General features: G+C 43.4%; 1 protein-coding gene across 3 annotated transcripts in view; it reads right to left on the bottom strand.

The window, feature by feature from the left end:
* Window positions 1–12,608, bottom strand: part of zgc:152904 (uncharacterized protein LOC767777 homolog) — a 209,804-nt gene that overhangs the window by 80,483 nt on the left and 116,713 nt on the right. The gene's annotated exons all lie outside the window — the stretch shown is intronic.

Genomic DNA, 12,608 nt, shown 5'->3' with positions numbered 1-12,608 from the left:
AGTCATACTAAGAAAGACAGAGAGCGAGACAGGGGTAAAAGAGAGAGAGAAAATAATCATTATTTCTTTCAGATGTGTGCATGGTTTGGGTACAGTATTGTACTTTTTGATGTGTGTGTGTGTGTGTGTGTGTGTGTGTGTGTGTGTGTATGTGAGAGAGAGTGTGAGTCTGTGAGTGTGTTTGTGTGTATTTGAGTATTTCTCATGGCTAATTATATCACTAATTTACTGATTTATTTCAGATGGGGTCCCGGTCCCCTGGATTACACTTAATCATAATGTTTAGTGTGCTGTTGCACTGAACCATGACACCACTGATGATGCCAGCACACATGTGGTTTCCTCTCCCTGTCTGTGTTGTGACAGCTTCCTAGAATCAGTGGTGCACTCAGAGCCCTGAGTGCACTCGCATTGTCAAAACAAACAAACAAAAAAAAAATAATAATAATTTGAATGCAGAAGTAAAAAAAAAAAAATGCTTTCCCAGAATTCTACTCAATGGATGTTCAAATGCTGCTGTTTAGCATGGACACTGAGGCTAACTGTATTTCTGTTTGTTTCATGCAGCCAGAACAATGATTTTTCACTGACATGCCTTCTGAGTCGGAGCAACCAGGCCCTCTCAACGAAACAAAAACAAAAATTCACATTCTCTCAGCCTGTAATGGTGATCTGAGCGATTGGCGATAATGTTGGAGGCTTGCCCAGGGATGGCCATGTTTCTAGTCATTCGGGGAGAGCGTGGTGCCAGATGCCAATTTCTCTGTGACAGGGACCAACAGTGAGTTATTGGGTTTGAAATAGCATGCTTGGGTGAGAGGCTACAGATGGGTATATGTCAGTGGTGGAAACAGGGAGATAGACCCCAATTTGGCGATGATGGGGTACCTGCTGGGTGTAGAAGAACAGTAAGATTAATGCCACGTGAAGATATAAAGAAAGAACTAATGATAGAGATAGAGAGAGAGGTCTCTTCGGAGCATGGACATTTCTGTGATGAGTGATGATTCCAGCTAGGGAGTAATTGTCACTATTCTAAATGGAGAAAATGTTCATTCAAGCACTGGTGGTCAACGAAATGGAGAGAGACCTTCGCAGGCATATGACTGCAAAGCTCTTCTTCTTCTATGGTGCCCTAAAAATGTCTGAACACATGGAAATCGCAACATGATAGTCTCCTTAAGAAGGGACCTGCTTTGTGTAGAAAAGTATAGCCTCAATGAGGGTGCAATGAAAGTCTTCAACTCATGTGAGTACGACTTGCTCTGCCAACTGCAGGAAAAAAAGTGAAGTTGTTTTAAACACAAAGAGTCACAAAGGTTCTCCTCAGGTATACCGGGGCAATGCCTGACTACAACAGGCCTGTCTGTCTGCCCAGTTGACCTGACAGGACCCCATTGTGCCAGGAGCCGTCTGAATGAGTGCCCGTCTCATTGTTGGCAATAGTGCCAAGTCAGTGCGTTCCCGTCTGCTGGCCAGGACCCCATCTGCTACCTATCTGCCCAAGCATGACTCTCTGTGTGTGTGTGTGTGTGTGTTTTGTATCGGTGTATGTAAGTGTTTGTGTGTGAGCAATTGCACATGCCAGATCACGCTTCACCAGGCTGGACAGGGTAGCTAATGGACAGCTAATGAGTCACTGTGGCGGGTCTTTCCCCCGGAGTAGCGCCCCTGATCGCCACGGAGATGAGAACTTGCCCGGGACACAGATGGCCCATTTGCATGACTGGGGCTGGGGCCGAACCTGGCCGTCGCACAGACCTCTCCCGGGGTCCTCTCGCCGAATCCTGCCCAGCTCGTTCACACCGTACGCCTGTCAATCTACTTAGGACCAGACCCTCCTCGTTTTGAAAGGTTTAGAGATGTTTTCCAAGTGCCTTCCCTTCACGGCCTGCAGTTGTACCTCAACAAATCTCTCAACGCACATCTCTGCTATGCCCTAAGTAGGACCTGGAACACAAAGGTGTCTTATAAGTCAGGATGTAAAGGTTCTGAGATACTGTGAAAAAGAAAATTTTCTTTAAAAAGAAGAAATAGCAAATATCCCGAATAGTTCCAAAATGGACCCTGAAAGAGTCTTTCATTAAGTGTGTCTTCAGTAGAACCTTAAAGCGTTCTATAAAGACAAGACAAATAATCCTTTCGCCCCAGGGTGTTCCTCTCATATAGACTTTACATAAAACCCTGACAATCCATCCAAATAATTCACCTTATGCACAATCCCAAGACCACATTCTGACATGCCTCTTTGTCTTATTTCCAGAAATATAACTTAGTTCAGACCTGACCTACACCCAAGTTAGCTTAGTTAAGGGAAGATGTATTACATTTGCTCAGATGCTTTTATCCATGGCACTTACAGTACAGCTAAGCAGGTATAGGCATTTTAACAGCATTTGTGCTCCCTGATTATCTGATTGTTTTTAGAAACCTGCTGTAAGAAAGGAACACACATACATGTCCAATCAATATTTGTTGTCCCTACAGGAAATCAAAGCTGTGATGTTGCAATAGTTACAGTCATTGTAACAGTCACTCCTGAGCTTCACAGTAGAGGCAGCTGTTCCTGCATTAATCTACACAGTGTGCCTTTTATCACGTATCAAATGAGCCGACACAAGGAGTAAATTGTAAAATGATTCCTCTAACGGCGAAAGATTAATGCTTTTTGCAGTGTTCAATGTTTGGGTGTCAAACAAGATAGCCTGGGATTTGTGAGGCTGATGGCTTTAAAAAGGATGCAATGTCATTTAAACCGTCCTCTTCTGAGTCTCACAATCGCACAAATGATTTTGAAGACTCTCAGTGTCATTTTTCAATTTCCATTTGAAATTTGTGGGAATATGTTTGGACAAATGCGTTCAGCTGGAAACGGGTGCAGCTCAAGCACTCTCTGTGAGGACGGAGGACGGAGTGGTGAGGAATGACAATGATGGAAGGAAAGAACGGAAGATTAAACGCGAAACAGGAAAGTTACTAGGCAACAAACACCGGCCACATCTTCATGAGGTGCTGGCACTGCGAGGCCAGCCTGCGTGATGTGCTCTCAATTAGAGCTGCTCTGACACACTAACTGTGGGGGGGTCGTCAATCACCATTGCCATGGGAGATGAGCAAAATTGGAGGGAGGTGGGGGGGTGGGGCTGGCGAGGCTTCCAGGTGAGCAACTATGATGTTCCTTCGTGTTAGTGGAGTGTGCGGTTAATTAATTAAGATATGGAACAAGTACTCCGGCTCCTGGGGGGACAGATGAAGTCATAAATCATGCGCAGGGGTGTTCCAGGTCCAGGTCGTTTTTCATGGTGTCGTGCCCCAGTGATTTGCCCTCGTTTTCATCTCTGGGAAAAAAAACACACACACCAGGAGCTCTCCAGGTGGGTTTTTCCTTTCCTCAATTCAGGAGCAGACTTCAACCAAAAAAAGCCATAGCTTGAGTTTATCAGGTCAGGTGGGTGGGGGGGAGCAATCCAGAAATGTCAGGCAGGTACATTTGTATTCAGATAAGTAAAAGTTAAACTAAATGAAGGAAAGCATGTATTTTTGTCCACACACAACTGCAGGACATTTTAAGAATGCAAAGCTCGGTGTGTATGTGTGCGTGTGTGTGTGTGTGTGTGTTGTGGTAGCCCAAGCTGCTCTCGGGCTCCCACTTGGTTTGAACACGAGTTAATTCCCTTACCAGACCTATACAAAGCAGACTTTAGGACCCTGGGGAGGTGTTCTGGGGACTAGGCAGGTCGGGCTTTCCCTAATTGAAAGCTCACCTGCAGATTGTTTGACTAGTGGCTGATCAGTGCCAATCTAGTCAGACAAAGACTTTAAAGTCAGTGAGAAGCGGGGCTGACGAGGGAGAGACAGAGGGGAAGGTGCCGGTTGCACTGGGTGCAAGCCGGAGGGTTTACCCCATTTTCTGTTTGTTTGAATACCTTTGTTTGCAATTTAAAACGTTAATAAAAAAACGTGCTTTGAGAAATTCCCTTGTTGCGTCTTGCTGAGAGCTGGGCTGCGACAGTGTGTGTGTGTAGGGTCGTGTGTTTGAAATGTGTATGTGTGAGAAGGAGGGAGAAAGTGAGGTGGGCGAGGAGGGAGAACGATAAAGAGAGAAACTGTGTGTATGGGCTTAACTACATTCATTAGTCACTTAGACAGCTTGTGTGCAGATATAGCTGTGACAGTGGACAGCTTGCTTGGATGGCCTATCCTTACTCTGGCCACGTTTGTGAGAATCCCATTACCGACTCTGTGAAAAGCCTACCTGAGGCGAGTATTTCAGCTGATAGGAACACACATACACCTGCCATATGCACACAGTCAAACCCAGTCGCCGTCACTCATTCATACTGTGATAAAATGCTGTCAATGTATACAAATGAGAGGAATTGTGTGGATTTTGCAGAGGATGTTTAGCGCTATATCAGGATACAAAGACCTGAACATATGCACAAATACACACACACACAAACATACACACACACACACACACACACACACACACACACACACAAACTCACATAAACCATTTACTATCTTTTACACCTTGTGAGACCTATCCTTTTACAACTGGAGAGGAGAGCTGCTATAACATCCCATTGCATGATATGTCATGTTTAGTAATTATAAGCTTTGACAAATTGAAGCTTGATTTTTTTCTTTTTCTTAACATATTACAGGTTAACAGGTTGTCATATTGTTCCAAAGGAGTACCTATCTGCCTGGTAAAGAGCTAACTGCTTTATGCTCATTTCTGAGTTTGGTAGCTTGGCTGTGAAAGTCAATCCCTGTGGACTAAACTGAGAAGCAGGATCTTGTGGATGGCACTGTGAGAGTGTCAATCTGCTCGAGCGTTTCATAAAAATAGGTCATGATGACCTGTTTAGTGTTCTGCTCACTCGAGCTGACAGACTGTGGCAAAGTTTGGAAGTTCTATGTCTAACTAGAGGATCTGGCGATGTGCTCAATCTGGGCAGAGAGAGTCTGCTGCAACAGGAGAAAGCAGCCTCATCTGTTCAGCTGTTGCATATGAACATGCAGTCCATATTACGGTGTTTCTGAGAAATACAGCATATTTATAATGACCACAATATGGCTTATCAATAATGCGAGTTAAATGGCATATATCTTTGTCAAATTGCTTCTTCTTAGTCATGATTCTCCAGATTTACCCACCTACATTTCTCTGGTGAATGACAATGTCAAGATTGAACTGCACAAAGCATAACCAAGGCCTGCAATTTCATCTCAACAGTGACAAAACTGCACTTTAAACACATGGTACTGCTCCCAGTCCCACATCAGCCTGAGCATTAAACTGCTCCAAAGCCCACCGTTTAGCTCCCATTATCCACTGTCTGTCTATGGACCATAACACGGCACCCACTGCGCCCTTAGTATTGGCATTTCAGTGTACTGTCATGTTCCAGGCCACTATTATCTGCACACTGCACAAACCACCATATACTTGGCTACAAAACCACAGATGTCTATCAGAGTAAATTTCTGAACAGTGAAAATGAAGTGACGTGGACAGTGGTGTCTGCACACCATGGGGTGGAAACTGAATCAACAAACCAGGCAGAGCAGTTATACTTTAGGGAGAAAATTGGGGAGATTCTGTTATCTACTGGGGGAGAAGTTGGTGCGCTCAGAAGGGCTCCTTTAACCTTATCAGGGGCCCAGTAATAGGAGGAGGCTGCTCGTCATGGTTCTTTGGTTCTCCTGTGACAGTCATTTCCATAGATTTTGTGTGTGTGTGTGTGTGTGTGTGTGTGCGTGTGTGTGTGTGTGTGTGTGTGTGTGTGTGTGTGTGTTGTGTGGGTGAAGGCGTAGGTGTGTTTGTGAGTGTGTGTAATTCAAGATAATTCAATACTGTGTTGGTCTTTACAGAGTGACCCCCTCAACAATCAATACAGTCTTCTTGAAAAGTTGATGTCCTCTGAGGCCAGTTCTGACAGACAGTTAGTACGTCCTCATTTCCCTCCAGAGGCAACTGTGGTTCAATCAGCCTCAATCAACCTACCAAAAATGCTTCAGAAAACTGTAAATGGGTCAATGAACGCTCATTTAAGCCATTAGGGCCTACTGTATTTTTCATTAAGGCAATTCAATAGTCCCGATGGATTTTTCTACAGTACATTTTTCACTGAGAGACAGGATAATTTTTCAGTTTTGCTCTTCATCTCTGGTACGAGATGGAAACATGCATCTTTGAGGACCATGCTGTTTGGAGGAATTTTCCACTTCCTTGCAGCTATTGTAACAATTACAACATTTTACATCTCATATCAAAGGCCTAGGAGAACTCTCACTTAGCATGGCGTTCTGTGGTAGAAAGCAGCCTCTCTCATCAATCACCCAAACTCATGCTCTTCACATATATCCACTATTGCATCTTCTTTATGGTTCAAGGGCTGTGGCAATTAGTGACATGTGCATCAGTATGACACGGCCCCTTTTCTTTTTAAATCCCCTTTTCAGAATGTCACGATGGCTTGTGAATGCAGATTTTGCCTTGCTAGAACGTTCCAAGGCCTCTTTTTTTTCACCCAAAGCGTATTTTTGTCACAAACATTATTTGGCGAGCTAATCATTCATTGCGGGAAATAAGAACACGGCTTATTAGCAGCAAGCTTAATCCGAACGCCCCAGCATGGAAAAAGCCAGCTGGATTTGGGCACAGACAGATGCACACAGGAGGTTTTTGACGTTTTTTTTTGTCCTCTCGACTTTTGTTTCATTGCCGTCATATTTCATTTAGTTGAAATCCAATTTGCGCCCCCAAAAGCTAGCTTAGTACCATAATAGCGACTTGCGGCTTGAATAATAAACGTCTGAGACCCCTACCCACCCCCCACAGGGAACCTCATCTGGAGGTCTGGGGTGCAAACAGGATCTCTGCATGAAGCACAGGAAGAACAGAGTTGACACAAAAGAGGAAAAACGCCGCTAGCAAGACCAAAGAGAAAGGAACAACTGTGTTGCCAAAAAAAACATAGTAAAACTCAACAAACAGCAATGCATGGGACCTATGCCAGATGAGAGTATGAATCCTATGAAATTAAATTATACCAATATAGCAGCTTTCATTGAGTGGGCTGCATTTTTATTTCATTTTGATAAAATAAAAAGCTCACAAAAACAATATGCACTAATCTCCTGCATAAACAACCACACACACACACACACACACACACACACTGGTGTTACTGGTGACTCAGACGGACACATACACACATTCAAACTCAATAAACTTTGCGTTTCCTTTCCCACTGATATTTGCTCAGCAGCAGCAGCAGCAGCAGCAGCAGCAGGCTGTGGTAAATATATCTTACCATACTGACTGGCTCTGACCTGCTAATCCACATGTTCTTTTGCTCTATGCTCTTCAGAGCCCAAGCTAAGCCCGAGCAGAAAGGTCAAAGTCAAATATTCCTTCAGATTCCACATTCCCAGCTGTCTGATTTGTGCACACACTTGAAAACAGGCACCTTCTCTTACACACACATACACTCGCAAAAACCCGCCTACACATCCGCCCACACTTTCACGTACAAATTAATCTGTTAAAACAATTGTTGACATACTGGGGCCCAAGAGCACACTGGGGTCAGAAAAATGCCATTTCCAAAACTATTTTTCATCTCCCAAAAATGGAATATACATATTCTGTTCACCAGAGACTCTGCCTCCTGTTGCCATTATGACTCACAAATGTGACTTGCGTTAACTTTTTTCTGCTAAAAGACCTTTCTTTTGCCTCTGGTTACTGAGCTGAGAAGGCTGAATGAATCACTGGTGGAGGATGTGGCCCTCTTGATAAAACTAAATCTTGGAACTCTTTTGGCCCTTTTGTCAAACTAGGAAGATCGAAATGGCTTGCCTGACAACCAAGCTGACTGCGCCCCTGTGGCTGGCTGTGAGAGACAGGTCATTTACAAATGTCTGAGAAAGTACTGGTAGAGACAGACAAAGAGAGGGTGACACAAACAGACGGACAGAGAGAGAGAGCGAGAGAGAGGGTGAAAGAGACAGTGGTTTGGGAGGAGGGGTATCGTTGAGACTTTGTGTGCAACTCAGGGCCACGGGAGGTTAAGTCTGCAGAGACACGTAGCGACGCTCCTCGGTTAACAAACTCCTGGCAGACAAAAGAAGTCACGGGGTTGTCTGCGATGAACACAAACCAGACAAACAGCCAACGTCTGCAGGGAGGGCCACCTCCTCAGAGAGAGAGCGACAGAACCAGAGCGGGGGGAGGGAGAGAGGGAAGAGAGGAGGAGGGCAACCTCTCATTCTCATTCCTTGCCCAGAAGCAGCCGTCATATATCAATTAGCACTCCCACTGGAGATGACTGAGCCAGCCGGGACAACACCGGGTGGCCCTGGCTGTCTGTCACCATGGCTTACACTGCATTTGCATGTAGACACTCTCGGACAGACACACACACACACACACACACACACACAGACAGACACACACAGACAGACACACACACAGACACACAGAGACACACACACACACACACACAAATACACATTCAAACACACACACACACACACACACACAGACACACAAACGCACACACACACACACAGGCACTGTGTTACCAAGTGAAAGCAGACATTTTGAGCCCTTCATAGAAACAGCACACACGTAGTTCCTGAGGCTTCATGCTGTAAATTTGCCTGGAGTCACACAGGTTCCATTGTGTGGCTGTGTCTATGCTGACATGTAAACATGTAACACTGTATGCATCTGTCTTTCATTCAGTGATGTGGAACTGTGGAATTCTATTCAGATTTCTATGTAAATGTGAGCTGTTTAATTACAGCCATCTCTACCTCAGTTTATGGCTTTTTTCTGTGTGTAAGAAATGACACACAGACCAATTTGGCTGCTACCAGCATTTTCTGCACATCTAAATTGCAGAGAATCTACAATCCACTTTGGGAAGTGTCTATTAATTTTGACAAAAAAGATGTTTATTTGAAAACACACTTACTTTAAGACAGGACAAATAGGGCCACAATTTGTGTTTTAAATGCTAAGACCCAGACATGTAAAAGACACATCTTTTCAAAAACCAAAATTAAATGTATTCACATTTATTCACTCATTAAAATGTTTTCCTTCACAATTCAATTAATCTGTTTCAGAGATGCCACTCTCCAGTTGAGAGAATTTGCAGTTGTAATCTGATTGTACCTAAAGGCCCCGTCACACCATGACGTTCTGGTCAACGTTCTATGATGTTAGAGGAAAAGTTGGTAATCGTCCATGGTCGCTGGAATTGCGCCAGAAGAGCTTTGTGTTAAAGCTGGTGAACGCTGTAATCGTCGGTAATCGTCGGTGGTCGGAGGAGAACGCTGGTCCAAAAAAAAAGTTTTGAACATGCACAAAAGTTCTCATGGAGATCAGCGTTCTTCAACGTTTCATTTAAACGCTGGAGAACTTTCGTGGAACGTTTTATTAACTTTGCACGCATTTGGCTATCATAGTCAGTCGTTGGGTAGGGTAGACTGAGTACAGTTGATGCACCCGAAATAACTTATGTGCGCAGCAATCCTGAGACGTGATTTTTAGTTTGGACATGCCTACTAACGTCCTCTTTGATCCAGGGAAATTTGAGCACCTAACCCATCTCTCGTAGGAAGATATCGGCGAAAGTTTTTTCACCAAGGGAAGATCTTGATTTTATCATGTCCCTTCTACAATTAATATGTTATTAACCATACGTGATCAACAAACGCAACTTACATCATTGCAAACGTTATTCTGTGCACTATACATCTACATATTCAATGCTATCATGTCATGCAAGGTCATTGCATAATCTAGCGAAACGCGGAGTGGAGGGTATATGCTTGCTTGAGCCCAGCATGAAGTAGATGTAGCCTACTGAACTTGAACATAGCTGAGCACTGTTATAGCTGGTGCTCTTGTGACAGGGACAATGTGTGTGGATGTGTTGATGTTTTCTAATAATAAACATTGAGAAACACAAATTCAGTGTCAAATTTAAATCATTTATTTTAATAACATAAAACCCCAGGAATAACGCCCGTTATTTCGTAAATCACAGTAATAATAACAGTAAATCTTCGTCCGAAGACATTGCTAGTGAAAGAGGCTTTGTATTCTTCTTACTTTCAAAAGCATTTATCATCTTCTTACTTGCAGCAGCGCTAGTAGCAGACGCCCCCCTTACACCTTTTCGTGGTCTTGGCGGCATGATGTTCACTGTTCAGATCAACTGAATCCACTATGATTTTCCAGCGTTTTATACCCACACGCCAGCAAAACGCTTTTCTGTCATTATTCACACGTAAATTACACTCTTAACACGCTCTTCTAAGGTTGACTTATCGTTTGTCGCGCTGGAGTGACACGTCAGCACACGTTTGTCGCGGACCAGTGACACGTCACTTGGTCGGTGTTACACACTCCTCATGCGTCAGTCCCACGCTAGTCATGTGTCAGTCCTACGCAATTATTTCGTTAGTAACACGCCAGATGTGTCCACATCGCCCTAGAACGCTCGAAATGTAACGATTAGAAAGTTCAGAGAACGTTGACCAGAGCGTCATGGTGTGACGGGGCCTTTAGCAAGATTACCCATGATAACAAGAATTACCTAGAATCGCCAATTGACAATGACCTTGTCTGAAGTCCTTGGGCTTAAAATGCCACACAGAAAGAGCTCCTCATGTTTCTCATATAAATCCTTGTTATGTTTGGGGTTTATTTTCATGTTTAATGTGTCACACTTGAACTTTATTCACAGCAGTTTCCTATTTTAGTGTTTTTGTGTTTCCAATAAATGTTATCTGCCCTCTGATCTAAGAACAGAGAAATGCCTTGATTGTTAATGTGATTATTTTCCGTGTTACTGCACAGTCTCAATGAAGCAAATGGTGATCATTTTTTTAAAGCACCAAAACCTTTTCTATGATACTTATCCATGTTTGAAAAAAAATCTGTAATTAATCCTTCTTTCTCGTTTCTGTGTGTCTTACAACAGTAGCTCATGTTCAGCAGGGGCACTGATATCAGTTGTTGGCGCAGGATATCTACCAGACGCCTGGAACAGGTCCCAGCGGAGATTCACTCACCAGTCACAGAGCCTGACCCATCTACTTACTGACCGGAATAACAAATCAGGTAGACCCACCAGTCCACTTCCTGATCAGAATAACCAATCACAAATCCCTATGGGCGCACACAGAGAGTCAGCTCATTTGACATTCAGGACCATCAGCGATACATCAACATCTCTAGCTTCCTCTAGAGAGAGAGAGAGATCTGGAGATGTCGGCTCTTCACATCATGGAGTCTGTATATCTTTGGAGCCTTTCTTTGGCGTGACTTTAATCAACTGATTCTAGTCTGAACATTTCTATCCATGATCAGTATATGACAGGAATTTGCAGGAAAGTGGGGAGTTTATAAAGAACCGATACCTATACAAAAACTGAGATACGTAATAATAATATGTCTCTCTCTCTCTCTCTCTCTCTCTCTCTCTCTCTCTTCCTCAGTCTCTAAATCTCTGTCTCTCTTTCTTTCTCATGTACACACCTACATACCCCCACATGCAGAGGGCTATAGGGGCACCGCAGTTCATTACATTTGTCCCACTACACTATTTTCACCGAGCTGAAATACAACCCACATGACATAAGCGCCACACGCGTTCATACACACACACACACACACACACACCATACACTTTTCTTTGAAAGATAAAATGCTTTACCATATCTCTACGTTCTCTTTGGCTTGGTAATTATATCTGTTGGATTATCTCTTGGATTATATCCCTACCCATCACATCTAGCCGCATATTTCAACTCAAAGAACAAAGTACCTCCAAAGAAGTCAGCCTTAGATGTTTTGTATTATACACGCTAAGCTCATTCATCTGGTAAAGGATGTGTCATGTTGAACAGGATTAGAGATAAAGGGATTTGTGCCTCACAGCTCGATTCGTAGCTCGTCCTCTCTTCAGCAGAATGTACAATATTTATTTCTCTCAAATTCCCTAATGAATTTCTTCCACTTGGATTCACCCTTCTTATGAGGGGTTCAAACATTCTGAGCCACACAGGCTATCACATCTGCGGACTCTGGCTTCTAAAGGTAATAAAGTGGCCTCCCCTGGGACAGCAGATTCAGTGATGTGCTTGCACTCTATTTTAGAGAAGTGGGGGTCATTGCATGTCAAATCAACAGAGGCCTCCCGACGGACCATCTTGGATTTGCTTTATGTAAATAATGTAATTGTAATCAACATCTACTGTGTAAAATTTAAAGCCGATATCTTCTTTAGTTTATGAGATATGGAGACTTTAAAAAGATGGTGTGGCCCTAATTTTACTGCGAATTATTGATTCTAGATACTTGACAGGGATTGTTCTACAATATTAGATGTCTTTAACTTCTAAAATTGTTGGCCTACAGTTGCATACTTACCAAGTTATGGCTAACTACAGAGTAGTTTAATCAATTACATGCCATAAATGGACCCAGCAGATAGGGCTAGGAACAGAGAGCGGGCATTCTACCCCAATACAGATATATGTTATGTCCCTTCATAAAATACATGGTACAGGGC

Source organism: Clupea harengus, chromosome 16 (genome assembly GCF_900700415.2).
Source record: "Clupea harengus chromosome 16, Ch_v2.0.2, whole genome shotgun sequence".
Taxonomy (NCBI): domain Eukaryota; kingdom Metazoa; phylum Chordata; class Actinopteri; order Clupeiformes; family Clupeidae; genus Clupea; species Clupea harengus.
The sequence above is the reverse complement of the archived record's forward strand: the minus strand, read 5'-3'. Positions and strand labels throughout refer to the sequence as shown.